The sequence below is a fragment of the Dipodomys ordii genome, unplaced genomic scaffold (genome assembly GCF_000151885.1).
Source record: "Dipodomys ordii isolate 6190 unplaced genomic scaffold, Dord_2.0 Scaffold13, whole genome shotgun sequence".
Classification (NCBI taxonomy): Eukaryota; Metazoa; Chordata; class Mammalia; order Rodentia; family Heteromyidae; genus Dipodomys; species Dipodomys ordii.
This window is the reverse complement of record NW_012267229.1, coordinates 6466738-6492475: the sequence shown is the minus strand read 5'-3', so window position 1 is coordinate 6492475 and position 25738 is coordinate 6466738. Positions and strand designations below refer to the sequence as shown.

General features: G+C 37.8%; 1 protein-coding gene across 1 annotated transcript in view; it reads left to right on the top strand.

Moving 5' to 3' along the window:
- Nucleotides 1-25738, top strand: part of Plcb4 (phospholipase C, beta 4) — a 352340-nt gene that overhangs the window by 136546 nt on the left and 190056 nt on the right. The window lies entirely within an intron of this gene.

Below are 25738 nucleotides of genomic sequence, written 5' to 3'. Positions count from 1 at the left end.
GTACTATCTGTCCTTTCTTCCTTTAAGGGACAAGAAATCATTTTGTAGTGATTACACTTGCCACAAACTTAAGCGTTCCTCTTGATACTGAACGCCAAGGTCCCAGGCTTTTACTGTCAGTGTTTTTTCTCTCCAGAGTGTTACATGTCATGTCAGGAACTCTGTTATCTTCTGTCTGTCTGGCAGTGCCTGGGGCTGGTTTTCTTCTGGCTTTTCTGTGAGGGAAAGAAGAATTGCATAATCTGACAGCTCTCTAAATGATCGGTCATTAATGATGACATAGGAGTATCAAGAAGGTAGATTTATTCTTGAATGTTCCTACCTATTTTTAGTCAAGTGGACTATATTTTACTACTCTCTGAGGATGACTCATAAACCTTGTCTCAGTAGGCATAGCAGAGTTGAGGGGTTCTGAGTAATTCCAGAGATTTTAAATCAGGATGACTTACCCATCTGCCTTTGGCTCTATTTTCCTGGCCTATCCATTTTTTCCTGTGCAATACTATGATCTTAACTAGGTTTTTTCATCAGTTGTATTTTAAATGGTTTATAAGAAGAATTATGTATTTAATGAATATAAACCCTTCATCTAAACAAGCCAAAATTCAAACAGAGCTCAGCAGTTGTTTGTTCAAAATTTTAACTTCAAAGAAGACATTCCTGTACCACTTAATAGTGGTATAAATGCCATACATTTGCTTTTGCAAATATTCTAGGACCAGGTCCTAGAATAGAAGACACTATTCATGGGCTCTTGTCCAATTTTCCAGGCCTATAGGTCATGACTGGATTTGATGTCACCTGGTTGTTGTTGACTTCATGTCCTCATTCCCAAGAAATAATTGTTTCTTATGTCCCTCCACCCTCCCTGAAAAGTAAACACATTTGCTCCCTCTTCAAGTACCATTCAATTGTTGGATAAAGTAACTTTTGAGTCAGAATCCTTTTCTAATAACTTACAATATTAAAAAATATCAGAAACCTCTAGATCTGAGGAACCAAACATTCCTGATTTTGTCTTGAATGCTTGCTTTATGGCCCCAAGATTCCAGCAGTGAGTGACTCTGACCATGTTTCAGTCCTAAATGTGTTTCAGGCCTGTTTGTTATAAGCCTGCTGTATATATATTTTATTTTCTGTTGTACCGTAATATAGATCTTGTTTGTTATGTTACATTGAACTTAATTTATTATCAGTGTGAATTAATAATTTTCTAAGATCAAAAGTGTTATACAGAGAACAAGATGACTATTTTTGGATGAATTATCCCCTCAATTGTACTTCTAGAAAGTTAGGTTAAATCAAAGGCCATTTTCAAGTTTATTGGGAACGAAAAGAAAGAACCCCTTCCTGAGATCTTTCCTGTAGGATTTTAGTTTGCTCTTGAAAACATTATATTATGTTTGGGTGCTTGTTTCTTTTTTTAAAAATGTTTTAATTGATTTTTATTAAATATTAATTACATAGAGTACTCAACATGGATGTTAGGTTACCAAATTTTAATAGTGTCTTCTCTCTCTTTTTACCTTTACTCTGTAACTTTACATATCATCTTTACCTCTTTCATACCTGAAGAATCATATGTTGTTATGTCAGTTATCACCATCTTTTTTTCCAGATCTATATTTGAGGGTGGCAATGCCTTAGACTGTGTGATGTGTATAGAACAAAGTTATTGCTTGCTAATTAGACTGTAGATGTTGCAGTTATTTCAAACTCCTGAGTATTGTAGATGCTCTTATCCAGGAGACTGTAACAGCCAATGGTAAAGAGCATCCATAGGTTTGCATTTCCATAGAGTACATGCTGAAAATCTTGAATAGAGCTCCCTAGATGAGAATTTCTGCCCAATTCAGCTTATAAAGTCTGGGCTCCCAGAGGAAACAAGTGAGTTTGAGGAAGGAGAGAAAAGAGAACAAGCCAAGCACGGGTGGAGTCAAGTTAAAAAAAAAAAAAAAGCCTGTCCAGCCTGATTCCTGGAGAGCAATGGAACGTGGTTGCTATGCAGAGCCCCCTTCCATTTATGGGAATGGATCTGGGCTTTCCTGTTCCCCAGCCTCAGTCATTGGCTGAGGTTGGTGAACTTCTAAGCACCTCTGCTCTTGAATCTGGGATAAAGCAACTTTAAAGGGGCCTGTTTGAAAGAAGTTTCAGATGTCATCTTCTAAAAGCTGGCAGGTGGATACACAGGTCTGTTCAAAGCGTCCTGTGTCTGCATAGGACACTGAGAGTGTCTGCTCCATGAAATAACAGGTCGTCTCACTTGCTTCCTTCTTCCTGCAGGAACATTTGTCACCCCCATTGGACATTTCCTGGTAGAAGTTAAGCCATTTCATCAGCTGTAGACAATTCATTTTCTTCCCTTGAGAATGTAGTAATCTGCTTCAAAAATCTAAAAAGTCCTCAAATGATTACAGTGTTGAAAGATGTCAAGGTGATTCTGAGCAAGGAGAATTCTATAATAAATTAGAATAAGATAGAGCATGAGCAATGTGAGAACATGAGGCCTTGAATGATCTGTTTTAACATGGGGTCTCACCTCACGAACAGCTGTGTTCTTCCTTTCATCTTGGTGGCTTCCAGGCACACAGACTGCTTACCTGGGCTCCCATGTGGTTATTCCAGGTGTCTGGGTGAAAGTAGCATCAGTGTATTACTTGGCCTTGGCTGTCATGCCTCGTCATTCACTTTACATTATTTGGGTTCCAAATGAATCACAAACCTGCCAGTTTTAAGAAGAAGAGATTTAAGACACCTTCTCTTGGAGAGAAGAATGTAGGACATTTCGGTGATTTTGGAAAGCTAGGCTGGATAGTCCTTGACAAAATCCAAATTCTTTTTTTTTTTTTTTAAGTGAGAACGCTTTTTTATTTTATTGTGAAAATACCGTACAGAGGGGTTACAATTACATGGGCAAGGTAATGAGTACATTTCTTATCAAGCATTGTTGCCTCCTCCTTTGTTTCCCCTTCCTATCCCTTCCCATTTCCCACCCCCTCTTCCCCCGCCCCTGCCAAAGTTGTAAAGTTCGTTTTTTGACATAACAACTTGTACATCTCATTGTTGCAGTGAGTCCACCTGTATCCCTATTTAAACAATTTGTTTTTGCCCTTCCCCTCCACACATTATACCAACATCAAATACTGTGTAAGCAGGGGTTATACTGTTGGGGAGGGGCATACAAAGCAACAAAGAAATCATCTGATAAATATGTTAGAAACAATCACAAGAAGGAAAAAAAACATTTGAATCCTTATCTTGGGGTTCATTTCACCTAACATCAACTTATGTGACCTTTTCTACTTGTCTCAGACATATACTAGTTATTGCAAATTAGGAAAACCATGGGACCTATGTTTCTTTGGGCCTGTCTTACTTCACTTCATAGAATTTTTCCAAATTCTTATGTCTTCATCTTCAATGGCCAACTCTGGTCCCCCATTTATCTTTCCTTCTTTACTTTTAGAACCATTCTCAACTGTTGAGCCATACCTCAGCCCCACATTTTCTCCTTCTTTTTGTGATGTGTTGAAGAATTGAGATTTGAGAGAGAACAGAGCAAAAAGAAGGGACAAAAGTACCTAAATCCTGTTTCTCTAAGCAAAAGAACATACTGTTAACAACCCAAGAATGTCTCCTTCAGAGGACAAAATCTTCTATGTTGACCTATGGCTGGCTTTCCATGACTGGCATTCTTTGGCTTTGTTTCTTACTCTATATGGTCACCAGGTTTCCTTCCCAAGTTGTAATATCAAGGAGAAAAAAAATGGGCATGAGAGAAACATCATGACATTTGAGAGATAATCTTCCAGTTGCTAAGGTCAGAAATCTGCCAAGCACTGTTCCTCCTAGTATTCATGAGAAAGTGCCTGTCTTTTGTCAGAATCTAATCTTTATCACTTGTTGGGTACATAATGAGCATTTATTTCCTCTTTATACCTGCCTCATAGCCTTCCACTAAACATTATTAAAATGCCAACCATGTAGGAATTTAGGTGGAGTGCACTCAGTTCTGGAACTTATTTGTTGTGAAAGGCATTTAAAGAAAAAGCTCTTCTGGATAAAGGGCTAGATATTTGAAAAAAGTAATATAATAACATTTTAATGGTAGAATCTAGGTATACTTTAATAAGATGTTAGAAAAGAGAAGCATCAACTGAAAATTATAGCACGATGTATTTGAAAATCAAATGTCTATTTTCTACTCTAGCAAATGCTTAAAATTTGTCTTGTTTTTTATTTTTTTATTTAACCTTTAAAAAGTTATATTAGCATTATTTGTTCCAGCTTCAGTTTACCCTTAAGGTTTGAGGAAACTGGAAAAGGTCTGACAGTCCAGGGTAAAAAAGTAGTCTAAAAGTTTTAGCTCTTGCCTTTGACTAGAATTTTCATGTGAGGACACGGCCGTCGAAGTTGTTCTGACACAATTGCCCAATGGTCTTTGTGTTGGTGATAATAAGAATTTATTATTCCAGAGATAGGATTTCTTGTTCCATCTTCCATTGGATATCCTGAGTTTTGTCCAAGCCTGAAACATGGATTCCTTCTCCAATAGTAATAGAAATGGTTGTTTGATCCATTTCTATAAAGAGGGAAAAATTAGATTTTGGAAGGGGTATGCATATCAAATAAAATTGTTTAAAGTCAATGGAAATCATTGCAACCTTTGGCTACTTTACTGAACTGCACAGCAGAGGCATCCTTTTGTCTAATGTCCTCAGGTAGAAGAAAGCAGCTTATCTGGGCCTATGGACTAAAATAAGTACTCTCTCTCTCTCTCTCTCTCTCTCTCTCTCTCTCTCTCTCTCTCTCTCTCTCTCGGAGCCAGCTGGGTTGCAACCACTTCTCCTATCAGCTGCTTAATTCCTTCCCATATTTTGTGGCCTGTCAGGGGAATCAAGTGTCACCCAGGCAGGAAGAGGGCAATTTGAGAAAGACTCCAGTGGTTCAGCCAGTGACAGTGCTGACATCATCCACTGACCCTTCCTGGATGTCTGGAGGTCTTGAGAGTTTGCAGCAAGGATTCAGACAATAATCTGTGACAAATGACTGGAGAAATGATGCAGTCATAGTGCATTTTTTCTAGTCCCCAAGTAATAATACAGTGGTCTAATATAGTGGAGAAATGCAATTTCATTAAGGATAGGTGAAAGAATCCTTATTGAACTTCTGAAAAAGCAGAACTCAAACCCACTTTCCTCGAACAATTAGAAGTGACTGAAAAGCAGATGACTTTTTATATTCATCACCTGGCTAGATAATATTGGTCTGTGAGAGGAAGAGAACATGGGCTCTAAAGCCAGGGTTCTTGGCTTTCCCGTGTGTAAAATTAGCTGAGCACCATAAGATTCATTGGGTTTTGAAAATATCAACAAGGAGATGGTGCTGGTAGGGTGGATCCTAATGCAAATAAATTATGCATTCCCATTTTCCCTTCTTTTTTGTGGCTTTGGATATAAAATCCGAGTTGCGTAGCTCACGGTCCATTTCTAATTAAATTGCTTCTTTCTCTTCCTTCTTTCTGCATAGCCATTTGCTTTTTCTTTTGCACACATATAAAAGAATAGAAGGTCTTTAAAAGACTGTCGCTGATGACCTCCATGTATCACATTGTCCCAACTTGAGGCACTCTCCTACTTTGTGATGCTTTGCTTTCTGGGATTTTACAAAGTGACATTTTTGTGGATTCTGGAGTGCATCTAAATGCCTGTCTTCTATTAGGAACAGAACCACCTTCTTCTTTCGTGTTTACATCATTCTTCCTTCTATCTTCCCAGAGTCACCAGTACTAATGTGTTCATTTTCCCCCACTCTAGGAGCTTCAGTCACACTGGAAAACCTTAGTTGCTTTTTCTTATTTTCCTATTTCTTATTTCCACTTTATTTTTAAAAAAATTGTTATTATAAAGGTGTAAAGAAGGGTTATAGCTTCATAAATCAGGGAATGAGTACATTTCTTTTTGAACAATTTTTGTTACCCTGCTTTTAAAAACTTTTATGTCTTCATTGTGAAGGAGATGAACAGGGGGGTTACAGTCACATAACTGAGGGAATGAGTACATTTCTTTTTAAATACTATTAGCCCCTCCCTCATTTTCTCCTGCATACTCCTCCCCACTTCCCTCCTTCCCATTTTTTTAAGTGAAGTGAAATCCATGTTATAAAACTTAAACATTTTAAGTGAACCATTCATAGTTGTTGAATACATTCACCATCTTAGATAATTACCCTCTCTCTCTGGTTCTAAAACACATTTATGACCTTGTAAGAAAACCTCTCAGACTCATTAAAACCTTTGCTCCCCACTTTTAGCTGGCCCCTGGGAGTCACCAATTCACATAGTATCTCTATAGATTTATATAATTTAGAGTTCTTGACCAGAGGTATGTCACTGTGAGTGAGGCAAATTAAATGAACCAATAAATTTCATCCCACCCATTAAGAACCATTATCTGATCCTCATACACTTAAAACAAAAGGATACACACACAGGTGCATGAGCGCGCACGCACACACACACACACACACACACACACACACACACATCAAAAAAAGGAAAGTATCGGGATTTCTATTTCCAATCAGGCTAGAGTAAGGTTCTAATTTATTTAAGGAGAGTTCATCTTGGACAGAAGAGTTTATGGAGAAAATTAGCACTTCAAGGTGAACAAAATTTATTTTTATAGCAGCTATACCTTACCAGAAACCATGGGCTTTCTAATCCAATTTCTTCCCATCCTTGCTAACGTGTTACTTTAGGATTTTTTTTTTCTTTTTATTATCCTGCCTTTCTAATCTGTGGGAAACTAAACCTTGCTATGTTTTTCATCTCCATTTCCTAATGATTAACAGTATCGTGTATCTTTTCATTTGTCAGCAGTATTGTGTATCTTTTCATTTGTTTGTTGGCTATCTGTATATATTCTTGGAGAAATGTTCTATTCATGTATGTTTCCTTTTCCTTTTTCTTTTCCTTTTGTGTATGTCTTGTGGCTTGAACTCCGGGCCTGGGCACTGTTTGTGAGCTTTTTTTTTGTTGTTGTTTTTCCCTCAAGGCTAGTACTTTACTGCTTTAGCCACAGCTCCATTTCTAGCTTTTTGCTGATTAGTTGGAGATAAAAGTCTCATGGACTTTCCTGCCCAGGCTGGCTTTGAGCTGCAATCCTCAAATCTCAGCCTCCTAAGTGGCTAGGGTTGTTTGTTATGCACCACTGTTCCCTGGCTCCTTTGCACTTTTTTGTTTTTGTTTTTTTTTGGTTTGGTCCTGTGGCTTGAACTCTGGGCTTGGGCACTGTCCCTGTGCTCCTCAGCTCAAGGCTAGCACTCTATCACTTGAGCCACAGCGCCACTTCTGGTTTTCTAGTGGTTTATTGGAGATAAGAGTCTCATGGGCTTTTCTGCCCAGGGTGGCTTTGAACCTCGATCCTTAGATCTTTGCCTCCTGAGCCCTCAGATCTTTGTCTCCTGAGCAGCTAGGATTACAGGTGTGAGCTACAGGCACCTGGCCTTCCTTTGAACATTTTTAAAGTGGATTGTTTGCTTCCTGTTATCGAATTAGTTATGACACTTTTTTTTTATATTTGTTCCAGATACTTGCTCCTTAGCAAATATGATTTGCAAATTCTCTCCCATACTGTGGTTTTACTGTTGCTTTCTTTAAAAAATATTTTTAAATTTTATTTTAATCTTTAAGTAGTTGTACAAAGGAGTTGCCCTTTAACAAAGCAGTTTATGAACACAATACATCTTGATGTACAAAAATATTTTGATAAAGGATTTTTTTTTCTTTTGCTGCTCTTTGAGTCCTCCAGTCCCCAGGGGTTGTTACAGGTGTGGCAGAATCCAAGCCCCTGTTGCTTTCACTCTTCCCTAGAAATCTTGGTGAGAATTGATGGTGGTTTATAAAGCAAAGCTGGTGTACAGACTGCTTGGTTTGAGCTGCTTGTTGTTAGAATTCCAAGGGAACCCATTCTAAAATATGCAACCTTCTCATTTGCATTAATAACTAAACATTGTTCTGTTTGGGGTACATGTTCAACTGTATCGATTGTCATTTTCAATTGCCTGAGTAATTTTTTGAAAATTCTTTCATGTTAAGAAACCCTGTGTTAAAAGTCTCCAATCTGGAAGAAGTAGGAATTGTGATAAGACAGAGCAGGAGGAAGCTTTGCTGGGGTCAGTTACGGGGATGAGTCACATTTGTTTCCAGTATGTTTGACCTCTGGTCCATCCCTTTGAGAATTGCAGGGACTATGTGGGATTTTCCTTCTGGAAAGAAGTCTTAGCTGTAAATCCTCAGCCACCGCTCTTTAAGCATTTCCAGATGGTCCTTAAGGTCCTCATCTAATGGACACTGAGAGATTGCTCCTGATGGATGGGGATTGTTTTAACCCTTAGTTACTTTGACAATGCCAAGGTTTGAGGAAAGAAGCAAATGCACTTAGAATGAGCCTTGCTATGATACAATTAGAAGTAGATGTGTGTGTGTGTGTGTGTGTGTGTGTGTGTGTGTGTATTAGACACTTATGAGCTTAGAACACTGAGTAAAAAAAGGCACTAATAACTCTATATGGAAAAATTCTGGCTTAGATAGATATTAAACACAGTTGGAAGAAATGGGCTAGGGAAAAATACCCAACACGATCTACAAGGGTAGAGGAGGTTGACATTTGGGCCTATGAAGATCCTCCACAACCAAAATGTTTCTTGGTGTGTGTAGGTATGAGGGATATGCTTTTCTCCTTGGAGGCCTACATGGGACGAGTTTGGAGGAATGCTCCTGGAGACCTTCTTGTCTCTAAAAGTTGAGGCTGGTGCCATGCGAAGTATAGCCCATCTTGCTCGGAGCCCTCACTAGGGGCTGCTGAGCAAGCACTATGAAGCAGATTCCTCAGGGGCAGCAGAGGTAATAGAGCCTGAGTGGATACAGCTGATGCTCACCTTAAAGGTTAGACTAGCCTGGTGTTCATGTTCTGGTAGGAAGTTATGACATTCTAGTGAGACTCAAACTCCCTTATGGTGTAGATAATGACATAAAACAAATACAATACTCTTAATGCCTTAGTGCCTAAGACTTAGTAAGTACTCAATGAATGCTTGCCATTATTGCCAGATATATCAAAGGGATTCTTCTGAAAGGTGACTCCTTGGCATGGCTGCTTTCTAGGACTTTCTATGGGAAAGGTGTATTTCAACCTCCTGTCTAGTTCATCCTCTATGAGATTTTGTTTCCTTACAGCAATAGAAGGACTAGCAACAGTAAAATCTCATAAAACAGGTTAGGGAAAAACTACTTTTTCTCCTAGGATGTGTGATTTTAGATCAGATAGTAGCACGAATTTCTGGCATTTCAGCTACAAAGGAATGGCTTTAAGATGCTGAATGTCCAGTGACAGGGCCCAGATCCTTGGCACACGGTTTGGTGTCTGTCATCAAGGGTTCCAGGAAGTAGGGGAAAGCCAATAATCAATTGCATACTACAAGGAGATGTAGCAAACTGTCGGCAGGATTCTTTCAGAGTGGCATTGGACATGGAAGTTTTACAGTCATATCTGTTTTTGTGGAAAATGATGAAATCATTGTTTACCTTGATGCCTCAAATGCAATGAGCAGATTTTATGAACATATTTTTTGTTTGTTTACAATTTCTTAAAGAAGGACACAGGAATCATCAGAGTGATTATCAGTGAAAAAAAGCTCGAAAATTCATTCCACATTTTTCCCCCTTCCACAGGCTGTGAAAATCAGTGAGGGCTGCCATAACAAAATACTAGTCTTGGAGGCTAGAAGTCCAAGATCAAGGTGTTGACAGCAGTGATTTCTCTTGTGGCCTCTCCCCTTGGCTCACAGCTTCTTTCTGGTTGTGTCCTTACATGGTGTCTTCCCAGTGCGTGCATATCCCTAATGCCTCTCTGTCCAAATTACCTCTTCTTATAAGGACACTAATCAAATCAGATTAGAGCCCATCCTAACCTGCATAATAAACTGCTCCCAAAATACAGTGGCTTAAGACAATACCATTCATTTAGCTCACAGTGCAGTGTATTTGTTGTTCAGACTGGCTTTGGTGGAAGTTCTTTTGATCTCTATTGGGCTTACCTTATCTGTCCTGTGGCATCAGGGTAGGCCTTAGTTTATTTCTCCTTTGTAGGTTCCACATTTTTATTTGTGGTGCTTACTTCTTAGGCATGTTTTATTGTATATAACATCTATATCAATGATCTTGGTGATTAAGGAAAATGGCTGATGTGTCCCATACATGACACAAGATAGGCAATGTGAAATTTTTGAAGTCATGAAGAGAAACTTCAATATAAGCATGAAAACTTTTTTAAAGTGGCTGTTAGACTGGGAGTTGCCTCATTCTCTTTGTCATATATATTAGTCACAGTAAGTCAGAATTCACCCTGAAAATTCCTCTTTGAGTCTGTAGACCCGGTGATATGATTGAGCCAGCATCTTGTTTCATCTAATCCAAATTTGGAGAAATCCCCCAGGAGAAGTGTGGCAACTTTATTGACGTTGTTCGACTATGGTGGTTAATAGCTGGGTCAACAAATCATTTTCAACATTTGATTTAACATAAGGCAGTTAGAGTCAGGTTTATGGCTCACATTAGCAAAGATGATGGTTCTCTGAAGGAAATCATAATGAGGACAACAAATGTTTTAGTTATACTGTGTATATTCTGGTGGGGACAGAAGAAGGTAGGAATTGAGAAGAAAAGTCCCTTAATATTGTTTAGGAATGTCTAATCTAATTGTGAAACATGTCCTGGTAAAATCCATTGTTGGCCTATTTACTCTCTGATTATTTGAAAGATCAAGCTGAGAGGGAAATATGTTTGTCAGATGTTTATTTGGGTGCAATACTGCATGTGACTTAGTAAGAACAACTTCTTTTCTCTTAGCATCAAAGGTTTATTAGTTCCCAGATGTCATCTATGCCCCCAGAGCTCAAGAAACAATGATTATATTGTCAAAGCCTGGCAGTGCTAAAATAGAAAGCAGATTTTGGTTTATATCTTAGCCAAATGACAGTCTACTTGGAATGATGAAAATGTATCTCATTTTGCTCTCATTTTGATCATTCAGAAATGCGTTGCAGATTTCATCTTCTTAATGCTTTAATATTAAACATGATGATGCCAGCCTAGAAAAATATTTTAATTTCTCTCTTCATTCGTGTTTTCTAAGGGGTTGCCTTTTGTATTTTATGTCTATTGTTCATTTATTTAACAAATATTTATTGTTACCATATATCAAACTAAGTTCTAAGCATTAGAAGAAAGCATTAACAAGAAACATTTCTGCTCTTATAGAGGTAAGAAAGAGGTCATAAGTACACAGATGTAAGGACAAGACAATTCCATGTAGCTGTAAGCATTAAGAAAATACATTGAAGGCTGGAGATATAGTTTGTTAATTGAATGCTACCATACCACTGGTCTCCAAGTTCCATCTCTAGCTCTGAGAGGAAAAAAAGGAAAAGCTAAGAAAACACTTGAATCTGAGTGTGCTTATATTCCCCTTACTTGGAAGCAGGAGAATTCTAAGTTTTAGACCAGGCTATACTGTGATAATGAGAGAGAGGGAAGGAAAGCAAGGCCGGGGGCTGGAGAGGGGGTGGAGAAACTGAGACAACCACAGAGAGAGAGGAATACAAACTTGGATGAAAACAGCTGACTTTGTATTATAGGTGATTCGTTTTGATTAATGGTCAAGCAAGACTATAAGAAAGAGAGAAAGCGAAAGACAGGAGATGTAGTGAGACCTTAGAGAGAGGCAGTAGGAGAGAGACATGTACACATACACATACAGAAGTACATATATACATCCTGATCTGGGTGGTAATATATGAGTTCACACATAAAAACCCTTAAGTTAGAATGTATGCATTTCCCCATCTGCAGCCTATGTACCAATAAATAATGCACAGTGGAAGAAAATGAAGAAAAATAGATAATACAGAAAAAAGCTCATATTTAAAAATTCTTATTTTTAAATTCATTTATTTAGTTTCCCCTTTTAAGACCTATGGGAAGCTGCAACATTATTTGATAATTTGAATTTTGGGGGCAGTAAGTGTACCACTAAGGTATTATTTAGGAAAGTTACTTTGGTGTCATGATGACATTTGTGAGCCCATAACAGAAATCTATTATCCTCTGTTGGCCAAATAAAACGTATTTCAGTTGTCCGTTCCCTTGACAGCAAAGGTCTTAGATGGCTTTTGTTTCTTCAGGCCAACTTACATCCAGCATCATATAACCTGAGCTCCCTTAGGAAGAAACAGGACTGAGTTGTTGATTTCATCTGACATGACCAGTTTCCATAGAAACTTCCGTAGAATGTTCCTGCTTGTCAGAAATGAGTCTAGGAAGGCCCTGCTTCAGGTCTGACATCTCCCAGCTCTGCTCTGCTGCAGAGAACAGGAGAGCACTTAAGCCCTTGTCTGCTACCTTTATCAGAAGGGCTGTCTCCATTATGGATACATAAATGAAAGATTAAATGCTGCTTTGTGCAATTAGCTCTAGTCTAAGAAGGGTGTTCACTGCAGGATTCATTATAAATGTTCCAGAGGTTCATATTGAAGAAAAAAGAAAAAACACTAAGCAAAAATAAAACACAGAAGGAAAAGCCTGGATAAGAGGAAAGGAACCTGTGTCCTGTCAATTTATATCATTATATAATTATGTGCAGCCTTTGAGGGTAATGTGGTTATTTACCCAGGGAGGTTGTTTCTTTGCTCAGGGAGGAAGAAGAGGGGAGGAGCAAGAATTTTAGCTCTTGTATACAGCACAGACCTATACATCATTTAAACATTCTTTGTTTTATCTGTCCCAGAACATCTATTCACCATAACACATTCTCTCCTTCAAATACCAAGACATCGAGAAACAAAATTACCCCTGGTATGAGAAGTTAGGAGATGTAGGGTCTAATATTGCATGTCTGTAATCCCTGCATTCAAGAGACCAAGACAGGAAGGTACTGAGTTGGAGGCATCCTGGATTCTAGAGCAAGCTCAAGGACTTCCCAAGTTATGTAGTGAGATGCTGTATTTAAAAAAAGAAAAGAAAAAGATTTTTAAAAAGAGTTAGTCAGGCACCAGTGGCTCATGCCTAGCTACTTACGAGGCTGAGATCTAAGGATCACAGTTCAAATCCAGCTGGGGCAGAAAACTCCACGAGACTCTTATTTCCAATTAAACATCAAAAGACAGAAGTGGAGCTGTGGCTCAAGTGGTAGAGCACTAGCTTTGATCACAAAAGCTCAAGGACAGAGCCCAGGCTGAATTCAAGCCCCAGCATCTGCCACACAGAACCTCTACCACCACCATCAACAAAATCCAAAGGTTGAGGACATAACTAAGTGGTGGAGCAAATAGCTTATGCAAAGCCTTGACTGATTCCTAACACCAGAGAAAGAAAAAAGAAATAAGGGGAAAAAGAAGTCCAGACAGAGGTTGCTGTTAAGGAAGGGAGAGTGCCAAGAACAGGCCACAAGGAGGCTCCTGGAGTATTGCGAAGGTCCTGTTGCATTATCAGGTTGCCTGTATACATTCATATCCTCAAAATCTGAGGAGCACTTTGTGCTCCTTTCTAACTGTATGCTACTTACACTTGAATAAAGTTATTTACACAAACAAGTCAGACATAACCCCAGGTACCTGAGCAACAGAGATATTTTGTGTAAAACAGTTCAAGACAATCATAACCTGCCAATTTCTCTGCTGAACTTAGCTGCAAAGGTAAGCCAATAATAACATCCAGGCACTCAAGAATGAAGCCAAAAGCTGTGACTAGGAGTCTAAATTATAGACATTCCTCCTCAGTAAAAATGTGTTCATGAACTTTGTCTTGCCTGAACCTTTCTTGCATCGTGATCTGAGTCAGCTGGTGTTTGTAAGGGGCAGTTATGGGACTATTTGCCTCACAATCCATCCATCTATACACTTAGGAGTTTTGCCATGGAGGAGGACATTCATTGACTTCCATGAGAGTTTTGAAGGTGAGATTAGGAAAAAAACCAGTTGCTCTGGATGGCTCAAGCACAATCTGAGTAGTTTGTTGGCTGTTGGAAGCTAGGTTTGCCATTAGAGGGAGAAAAATTGTGGTCTACATCAATGTTGTTTCTATGATTCACAGTGAAACAGATCAATTGTATTTAAGATATAATTGAATATTTTCATATATATGATATATACACACATAAAACATACATATATACACATATACATATGTCTATATGCACATATATGTATATATACACATATACACCTATATACATATATATATATATATATATATATATATATATATACACACACACATATATATTGGTGGTACTGGAGTTTGAACCAGAGTTTTATACTAGCAAAGCAGGTGCCATATTTGAGCCATGCCTCTATCACTTTTTACTCTCGTTATTTTCAAAATGGGGTTTTGATTTTTTTCTTTCTTTCTTTTTTTTTTTTTTGCCCAGGCCAACTTGGACTACATTCCTATTTATGTTACTCACCATAATTAGGAATGGGAGACATGTGCATCTATGCTCAGCTTTGTCTGTCCAGACAGTATCTTAAGAACTTTTTTTTTGTTCAGCCTGGCTTCAAACCTTGATCCTCCTGATCTCTTCTTCCCACATTGCTGGAAAGACAGGTTCATACTACTCTGCCTAGTTATTGGTTAAGAAAAGGACTCATGAACATTTTGCCCAGGCTGGCTGTGAACTGTGATCCTCCCAGTCTAAGGCTTTCAAATAGACAGGATTACAGTTATGAGCCACTGCACCAAAATGGATGAATACAGAAAATAACATCAAAACTCTTGTCTTAACCTCAAACGACACCTTGGTCCACTCAACTCTGTTACCCATGCCTTTTTGCAAGAATTTGAAATTGTCACCAGCAACTCTAACACCTTTTAAAACCAGATAGCAACTTTCACTGATGAATCATCATGATCTCTACTGGAGTTTAACTGTCCCTTGTCCAAAATGGTTGTGACCAGAAGGGCTTCATAGTTCATATTTCTGTGGATTTTGAAATATTCTCATATACATGACATAGAGGGAATGAAAGGCAAATCTAACTGGCAAACTCATTCATACCTCATACATACCTAATTTATATAGCTGGAGTATGTGTTTCTAATACACATTCTAATATGTCTGTGTTTTGATTGAGGTTGGGCACATGTGATCAGGTGTAGCATTTTTCAAACTGTAGTTGTCCTGTTGGTGCTCAAAATATTTAAGAATCTGAATCACTTGAGATTTGGACCTGTATTATAAAGGCAAGTCCAGGCATTATCAGTTGAACTGAGACCTATGCTGTATGGTGCCTAGTGGTGTTTCATTATGCAGGATAGCCTTCAGGCTCCCTCTTACCCATCCTCAATTCCATTGTCTATCATACCTTATAACCACTCTCCTCTTCTTGTTTCCCATCTCTCAATATCACTTACTTTGCTAATTCCCCAAATGTACTCACACCTAATTCTTCTGTCAGCTTAGCCACTGGGCTCATGGATTTGAACTAGTACCAACTACAAATAAATAAATAGAATAAACCATCATATAGCCATATTGATGAGGTTTCATTCCCAATGCATGAATATAAATCTCAAAGGAATGCTCAGTTAAGACCCAATCATCCTTCTTCAGAACCTGCCTCTCAGAAGTGACTTTTGTATAGAATTTTCATTTTATTGTGAAGGTGATATACAGAGGGAATACAGTTATATAAATAAGGTAATGAGTACATTTCTTGTTGAAAAGTGTTAGCCAGCCCTCCCTCATTTTCTCCCGCTTTCCTTCCCCATACCAACTCCCCACCCTCCCCAAGTTGTAAAGATCATTTCCAGCCTAGTGTCACTGTTGCATTGGTTCGTCTTTTTTCTTTGTCTCATCATTTTGTGGGACTTCGAACCTCCACTCTCTCTCTGTCTTGTGTTCAGTAACAGCATTGCTCCTAAAACGACTTCTTGTAAGTGTCAACATCAGTAGGCTTGATGTCCTCACCTCTTTCTTCAGACAATTGCCATTCAAATTCTCTTCTCTTGTCAAGGGCCTCAGTGACCTCTATGTTATGAAACCCAATAGTCATCTTCTTGTCTTCATCATCCAACTTACCAGCATTGGACTCAATGATCCTACACTCTGCGTGGTGACAGTAATCCCATACCTCTTACTTTCATGTGACTCTAGTAATCATGTGTCCTTCATCCTGGTACTTTACATTGTTTAACTTCTCCTTATTCAAATAACATCTCTTTCTGTCCTTTCTCTTCCTAGGTGATCACAGTTAGTCCCCAAGTTTTACATGCCATCTCTGTTTCCATCCCTACCTCTCATATATTTAACTGATTACTTGATCTTACCACTTGAATACTTAATAAATGTATTAGACTTCAAAGCGTAAAGCCTGACAACCTATCATAGGAAAAAATTGATTTTTTCATCTTGGCTTTCCATTTCCATACATTTCTCACTTGTTCAACATGACTTCCAGGTCATATTGACCTCAGTGCCTTTTTTATGCTTCATATTTGAGACTAATTCATCTGATTTTGGTGAAAATTTCAGAATAGTTTTTTAACTGTATTTTTTTTTGTCTTTTCTTTTTTGGTACTGGGGATCGAACCCAGGAGGTTGCACTTGCTAGGCAAGCGCTTTGCCACTGAGCTACATCCCAGCCCTCAGAATAGTTTTGAACCTACCTGTTTTCTTCTATCGTAACCTCTAGCAGTCAGGTCTAAGCCCTTTCTTTTCTAACAATAGGCTCCTAACTGCTCCCAGTCTTGTCTTGGTTATTAATATTATTATTTAAAATTACACTAGAAGAGTAGTTTACTAAGTATAGATTAGAGCATGTTTCTCAGAGAATTTTCATTCCCTTTAAAACAAACGAACAAACCAGAAACATCAACAATAAAAATAAAATACCCTTTACGTAAGTCTAAAGGGGATCTGCCTCCTAGCCACTGTCTAGGTTTCTGATTTCATCTAAGTTGGGTTCTTCCCATGATCTCCACTGGCTGTTGTTATTTGAATATACTGAATTCATACTTGTTATTTTCTCGGTCTAGAAAGTTTTACCCCTGGTTTTCTGAATATCTGGTTTTAGCATTGGGGTCTTGGTTTAAATGTCACCTTGGCAATACACAGCCTTATTTGATCCAAATAATTTATTTGTAGTACATAGTCAGCTGCAATCATGTCACCCATGTTTGAACCCCACCTCCACTTCTGTTCTTTAATAGCTCCTTGTAGACATGGATCACTTTTTCATGTCTCTAATGTGAGTAACCATCTACAACTGCACATGTTATACATGTAAAACAACCTACAAAACCATCTGGTACAGCCAGTTTATGAGCCCTCAAAGGTGCTTAATAGATTTGCCAACAGAACTTAGCACAGTTCACTGAAACAGAGTGTTCCTACACTTGTCTTATAATGTTGTGTCAGATCTGTGTCCATTCACTCATCAAATGCTTACTGACCCTTTCTTTACCTTTTATAAAGCTTTCTCCCAGATATTGTTATTGCCAAAAATAAATATGAGACAGAGCATATCATCCTATAGCTTCTTGACTGCAGTAGAAGTTTAGCAGTGCAAATATACAGCTATATTTTGGGATAGAAAGTTATAAGTCTGTAAGGAAGCAGAGATAGTGAAATGGTCCAGCATCTGTGTGTACTGGATCTTGAAGATGGAAGGGTTTGGACTGAAGAGATAATGGAGACAGGAAAAAGCCACTACGATATAGGGAAGACAGGATATTCTTTGGGTTGCAAGCATAAGATAACCAAAGAGAAGAGAGAAAAAAATGGATGACAAGAGTTTGATTAAAGAAGCTGGACCCTGAATGTAATGTTGAGATACTAGACCTTTTTCAATATCAGTTTATTGCTCAAGATTCTGTCCGTGGACCAGCAGCATCACGAGGAACTTGTAGCTGCATGCTACACCAGACGTACTGACTCAACAGCTGTGAGATGAGGCTTAGCACTCCTCAGGAGTTTCCAGAGATGATTCTAAAGTGCATTCAAATGTGAAAAAATACACATTAGACCATAGTTCCTGAGAACACAACTTGTGTTTTGGACAGAACTGGCTCAAAAAAAAAAGAGGAATTCTAAGTGGTGGTATTAAAGGTTTTCCACAGAAGTGAAATGCTTGAGCTAAACACAGTGAGATACTTTTCATTACTACCGACTTCTCAGAACCTGACATATTTTGATATAGATTGTGATTCCACTGAAAGGGATTTATAATATACAGGATTTTGAAATGGATTTTCCTGTGGAAAGCAATATCCATTCCTTTTGTCATATTTTTAATAAGAAGTAAGGAATGAGTTAAATTTTGTTTGTAAAACACTCTTGGGGATGTACTACAGTGAGAGGAGTTGAGCCAAGTAAGTTTCTCCCCAGAAAGAGAAGGGAAGAGCAGAACTGTACTCTGTGAATAATTTTGACAACTGGTATGGCTGAAGGCCAGAAATAGGAGCTGAGATTTGGGAAGGAGGAAATGATGAGCCTCCTAGAGTAGTAAAGATGAGAGACTTTCCAATGAGAGCAGGTAAATGAGAACAATGGTGCCGAAGAGTGTAGCAGTGGGGATGTTGTAGGAAATTCAGTGGATATAGCACCACTATGTATTAATTTAACATTGAAATGTGCTAATGGAGTTGTGCTGTCACTTCCTTTCAAGCCAACAGCTCATGGGCAATAAATATGCTTTCTGGAAGTGGCATCTCGAAGAAGTGATCCTTTTCCAACCATCTACATCTTATGACTGATAAGTAGCTGCAGGCTTCTGCAGGGCATGTGCACTGAGGAGGAGGAATTTGACACCCTATAGGGACATCTCCTCCCTGTTGTACTTTATATCCTTGTCCTTCAGTGCAGAGCAGGTAGTCTGGGTAATACCATGGCCTTTGATTTCCACATCTGAGCTAATACCATCCTCCTTACATGTGAGAGTGTCACCTGACAGAACCACATTGCTGGGTAGCTGCTGCCTTGACTGATATTGATACAGTCATACCAACCTCAGTGATTTTTCAGGGCATAAAAGCAAAGTGGAAATTGTTAGCACTTCCTCATTATTAAGGCTTTTATTGCAGCTTTTCATGCTCTAAATGAGGGTACTCAAATCAATCAGATTTTATTTGAAAGACTTTCTGATTTATCTCAGAAAGTGCACGCCTGGGCCTCTGGATAGCTACCTCGGTCATTTAGGTTGAATAATCATTCAGTAGGGAAAGTAGCATTTTCATTTTTCATGTTTTAAAAAAGTAGTGAAGAAAGACATAAGGAAATGGATCTTTGGAGGGAGTCACACTAATGCTTTCTGCCTTAAATCTTCTGGTTTATTAGCACAATAACCTATATGCTTAACCTAAAATACTTAATTCATCAGTTTTGGAAATTGGCTATTGTCTTAGTTAATGCATTAATATCTAGCTCATATAAACTTCAACCTGGATTTTGAATGTATTATTTTGTATAGCTTTTCAGTAGTGACTATGAGTTTAAATAACATTTTTAAACTTCTTTTCCCTTCAACATGTGAAAGTCTATCTTGACTGGCTGCTATGGCAGATGGTGGTGTTTTATCTATTCCTTGAGCTTTCTTCCTTCCTTTCATTCCCACTTCTTATAATAGTCGAGGATGTGAACATTTCCTTTATGTCTTTTTTGGTATCTTATGCCATGATAGTTTCCCCTTGTTATTTTGTATTCATGGCAATGTAGATTTTAATGGGTGTAGAGTATAAGTAATGACCAGACCCAAACCCAGGAAAAACTCTATTTATTGAGACAGTTGTACAGATGTATGGTTGGAAGACAAAACTGCCTGATCTAATGATACTAAACTAGAGGAATATTTGTTCAGATTTTCCTAGGCCTCTAAATATAGAATGGAACCCTAAGAAATGAAGATTTTATGACATTTTAGGAGATATAGGTCAGAGAAATTTTTATGACCATGTTTCTGGGGAGAAAAGTGGAAGAAAGTAGAGAATGACTGCCAAGGTGCCATATTTTGGGATAGTATGTTTTGAAATTGATGATAAATACTGAGTGCTATGTTATGTCTCGTCAGTTCCCTCCCTTCTCCTGCCAAGTAAACCCTTCTATGCTCTGCAACACAGTGTGTTCTAAATAATTGTATCAACTCAGCCTTTTTTGGCATTTTTATAACTATTACTAAGTTGTCTGCACTGTGTCTAAGACAATTTTCTTCTGTCCCCTGGACCAGTGTTAAGACAAGTCTACCTATTGTGATCTTCTCTTGGCATAGTCTTTTTAATGCTTTATTCTCAGTGTTACACCTTCATCCCTGCTTTTTTTTTGTCTCTATCTTCTATTCTTGTTTGCCACTGACTCTTTTTCTTTTGTTAGGATATCTGTCAATTTTTCCCTTTGTACTTTTGCTGCTATCATATTGAAGTCCTTATAGACTGTAGAAGAAAGGGGACCAGGAGACCAAATAGGAGTTTAGTCTAACAACTCAGGCTATTCATTTCTCTTATTCTCTATTCTGATGGGCTGTGCTATACATAAGAACTTTGTATCCTAGAATGAAAGGATCAACTTGTTGGATTCCTCAAAATATCATCTAATCCACGGACTCAGATCTATTTCTTCAAACATTTCCCTTAAAAATCATAGAATGGAAGAGAACACCTGCAAAAGAAATATTTAGGCTTAGATTTTTGGAAATATATGTATAACAAGAAAAGAAGTAAACCAAAAGTTAAGGAGGAAAAAAATACTAGGTGTATGCTTATTGCTTAATGACAACACTATTTCTTGCTTAAAGGAAGCCTTCTCTGATATCAGTAATAATTTTTAGTTGAGGCAAATACTGTCACCTCTCGTCTTCCTGTTTATCTTGCTTATCTACAAGTCTTTTCCATTTGTTGCTGTCAGAAGCTGTAATTGGTAAGTCAGCCTGTCAATCATGCTTTCATTCCTCTCATGGCAAAACTGTAAACACACACACACACACACACACACACACACACACACACACACACACAAACCTTTTTACTATAAATAAACTACTGAGCTAAAGGCAAAAATGAGAAACAAATTTGGCCAACCATAAAATAAAAAAGAAATGGAGAAAAAACTATGCTTAGTGTTGACTAATATTGAATATGATTACACAGGCCTGGATGGTTGAAGGATGAATCAACAGATATATTTAAGAACTATATGTAGAGTATCCATGGAAATGGATGGCTTTATACCGAGGATGCAGCCTGAAGGAGCTTAAAAGGAGCCTAGCTCCTTTCCTAGATAGCTAATTTTGGTAGGAGCCATGCAAGAGAGAACCATGACACAGAATGAGATCTACCTGAAAAAATTGGTTATCTATGGGCACAATGATGCTGTGTAGTTATCTCCCCAGAACTGTGGTCTCTCATGCCTTATCAGGCTAGTCTTGGCTCCTTCATGGCATTTGAGCAACATTCTGGAAGAAGGGGTGAAGCATGTAAGGCCTCATCCTCATTCTGGTGCCCAGTGCAAGTCCCAGAGCCATCCTTCAGAGTCTAAATGGGAAGAGATTTCAAGGTTGCAGGACAGAATGCAAGGGTGTAGGAAGGCAGTTCAATGGAGGCAGCTAATCTGCTATAGATTCTTAGACCTAATGTACTTGGGAGACAGACCAGGATTCAGAAGTCACAGAAAACTTAGAATACAAAGCAGTAATAGTGATTACATGTATATCTGCTTCAAAGAAAGGGAATTCGGTTGGAAACTTCTCCTAAAGACAAGGTGCAAGTTCTCTTCAGGACAAATGAAAATAAAGGAATGGTTCATGGGTCCAGTGAAAACTGCCTTTGTGGTGATGACTCCCTGAACCTTGACAAGGGCTATTCCCATCTGGGGGAATTTCTTCTAATATAAACAGCAGTTAGACTTTCTTAACTTTAGGTATTTCCTGAGTCAATGGGGCCAGAATTCTCACTGGACATAAATCCCACTCTCCTCTTCTCTGGATTAAGTCAGGTTAGCTGAAGCTTTTATAGAACTGGAGATGTGTCTTCCTTATGTTCTACTTAAATCAGATAACTTGTTCAGTGATTACCAATATGTCTCACATGATAAATGTCCTAATACTTGGCAACTTAATGGAATTATAATTCTCAGGCCAACTGCAGACACAGAAAATCAGAAACTCCGGGAGTGGGATCCAGAAATCAGTATTTCCATAGTTCCTCTTGATTATGATGCATGCTTGATTTTGAAATGAATGAATTAGGATTGTGTGCTAGGATTGTATGGGCTTTTGATAGCTTTAAAATGGATACAATAACTAGACTGATGTAGTAAATAAAAACACAAGGTATCTGATAATACTTGAATTTCATATAATCAGTGATTAATTTTTTCTTTTAGTTTATGTGCCCTGTAATATGCAGGATACACTTACAATACTACTTTTTGTTTATCTAAAGATGAAATTTTAGTTGAATTTTATCTGGCTACCTTAGAGAGGGGTGTAGAAAAGTTACAGAGGTTCAAGGAATAATTAAGATCTTTGATGGGCTAGAAATTAGACTTAATGAGCCAGTGTGGCATGCATTGCTATGATTAATAGGTTGGAGGTTTACATAAAGGGAATCTAGCTGGGTTATTCTTTATGACTGCTCAAAATAACCTGGAAGAAATTTCTCTCATGACAATGCAAGACTCTGTTAGTGACTGACTCCAGTGCAGATTTTAGGTGATGTTGTGATCTCAACAATGTTCCTGTACATTTGGAAATCTTATGTGATTTTCATGCAGCTAGTAATCCAAATCATGTTTTTTAAAAAAATTCTAAAAATTATTTTCATATACATTTAAAACGTTCACAATAAATTTTATGACTCAAAATCATATATTCACTTAAATTATTTTCCTACTAATATGAAACTAAATTAATTAAATGTAAAACAATAAACTTATGTATGAATCCCTAGGTATTCAAGTTCAGTTAACGATCACAATTGAAACTGGGAAGTAACTGAATATAATGCAAAAATTGAAGTCAAATTTAAACATAGACACTACTTTGACATCTCAAAATTCACCAAAATCATCAGTTATCTTTATTTGGCAAAGAGGAGGCAATGACAGTAAAACATATATCAGCAGCAACTGTGATGTGAAATTTACGGCTCTGAAACTCTATTAAAATCACCTGGTAATGATGAGCCATATGAATTCATCCATAGTTGTAGGGGGATCCCTAACCTGTGGCTTGCTTTCTGCCACATCCAACACGTGATTTTGAAGGACCAATTCACAGAGAGACCCTTGCCAATGGGAAGCTGGAGTAGATGATTTCTCAAGACCTGTTATGACTTGTTATTTGAGTGATATGAGATTATTTGAATTTGCCTTTTTCCCCTTTTTGTGTTTTTTCTCCATATTCTTCTTATTATTTTCCAATCTTGAGTTGTGTGTGTGTGTGTTTTTTTGTTGATTTGTTTTGTAACACTGTCTTGTAGGAAGAGGATGCTTCAGAATTAGACGACATGGGTTTAAGTCTCAACTGTGTCAATTACTAGTTACGTAACCTTAGGGTAATTTGTGTGCCTTAACTATAAAATATGAGCTATTGTGAATTGTCATCTCACCTCATTAATTTGAGGTTTTAGTATTTATTTGTATAAATAGAAGGTTGATATTGTGAATTGTTGTGTTATATTATTAAGGACTTCAGTCTAGGTACCCCAGGCATTTTGAGGTCACTCTAACCCAAAGCCGGGATTGAATGGCAGTTCATTATTATGTATGAGAGAAGAGTTGTCCCTTGTGAGCAGTAATGTCCTGTCTTTCTCCATGACCTCCTGAACTTAAGGTGTTAGCCTAAGTTCACAGGGAAGCTACTCTCTGCATCCTTGTCAGGAATAATTTCTTTATCTCTCCTGAGATGAGCTTTCCCACATCTTCCAAAATCCCCCAGATAATTTGTTTCATTTCCCAATGAAAAATTAAATTCAATTAAAATGCTGTAACAGAATACCACATAATGTCACAGAGTTCATAATGACATTTGCAAAATACTTTTGAGAAACTTGAACTCTAAATCCATTTAGTTCTGCTAATAAGAACAAGAATTTGGTCATGAAAAAAAATTAATCTGGCAGCTAAGTTTTTTTTTAGTAGAATTGTGAATCGTATTGAGAGTAATTACTTTAAAATTTTGAAGATCAAAAGTATTTGATTCTTAACGTTGGTAAGGAAAAAAGTAATACTGACTACATGTATATATCTATATCTATATATACTTATGGTAGGATTTTTTTTGTCTATAGTTGAGTGAAGACTTGGGTAGTAAATCCTAGCTGCCTGGTAGCGCCTCAGTTTCCACATCCTTTTCAGGACACTACATATTTTACTTGATGGTAAGTAAAGTAAGGAGGGTTAGAGTAGTTTTTTTTCTTTTGGTATTGTTTTGATGAAAAGTATGTTCTTTGAGTGAATTTCCCTTTAGCATTTGCCAAGTGGTATGCACTCAATCTTGTAGTATTTAAATTCTGACACTAAGTGGTGTTGGCTCCAGCATGCTATCTTATGCAATTAAGTTATTTTACCTACACATTTTCTTGATACGGATAAGTGCTTTTTTGGATGGAACTGTGTGCCTGATACCAAGTATGTAGCTCTATGGCCTGGTTTAACATTCATTCCCCTTGCCCTTTTCCTCCATCAGGCCTATGGTATTCTCCTTGGAACTATTATAATCACTAACTGATGATCTTAAGTTTCTTTCCAGGAAGTAGGCTAACTTCTGCACCAGCTTAGCCTCTCAAAGCAAAGCTCAGTCAAGTGACCTCGGGTGAGGATCTTTCAATGTTGTGCAATTGATACTGTTAGTTCCCCCTCCCCTATCCCCCAATAGTTAGTAGATCTGTAATAAAAGTTTTCGAGTACAGTTACCTGCAGAGTTCTTTTGTCCATGTGGCTACGGACTCTTGAGGGTAGAGCTGCTTTCTCTATCTTTGTACCATCTATATGATCTGGCATGGTTCTTTGAAGGTATGATTTACTGTAGTACTCACTGCTTGTGTGAATAAATAAGTTAGAAAAGGGACAATAGTTATTATTGCCTTACCTTGTCATATGTGATTCTGCTTATTTCTTAGAATGTATTGGAAATCGATTCAGTGAATTTTTCTTCTAGAAGATGTCTTAATATTTTTCTGTCATACACTTCTGGAGAAAACTGTAGATCCATCTGGGATAATATTTATTAATATATATAATGAGATATGTGGGATTATCAGGTACATTAATTCTGTTACACAGTAAGCTAATTAGCTACTGTCATTTTCTTTCCTTTTTTTTTTTTTTTGCCAGTCCTGGGGCTTAAACACTGAGCCTGGGCACTGTCCCTGAGCTTCCTTACTCAAAGCTAACACTCTACCACTTGAGCCACAGTGCCACTTCCAGCTTTTTCTGAATAGTTTATTGGAGATAAGAGTCTCACAGACTTTCCTTCCCAGGCTGGTTTCAAACTGTGATCCTCAGATTTCAGCCACCTGAGTAGCTAGCATTACAAGCATGAGATGCTGGCGTTCAGCAGCTAGTATCATTTTCAAAGTAGTGATTAGTTCTTATTCACATGGCATAACAAGGTACTTAACTAACTGTAATGTGATAATAAAATATTTATGGTTTCTACTGATGATGGCATCCGAGTACTGTAAATACTATTA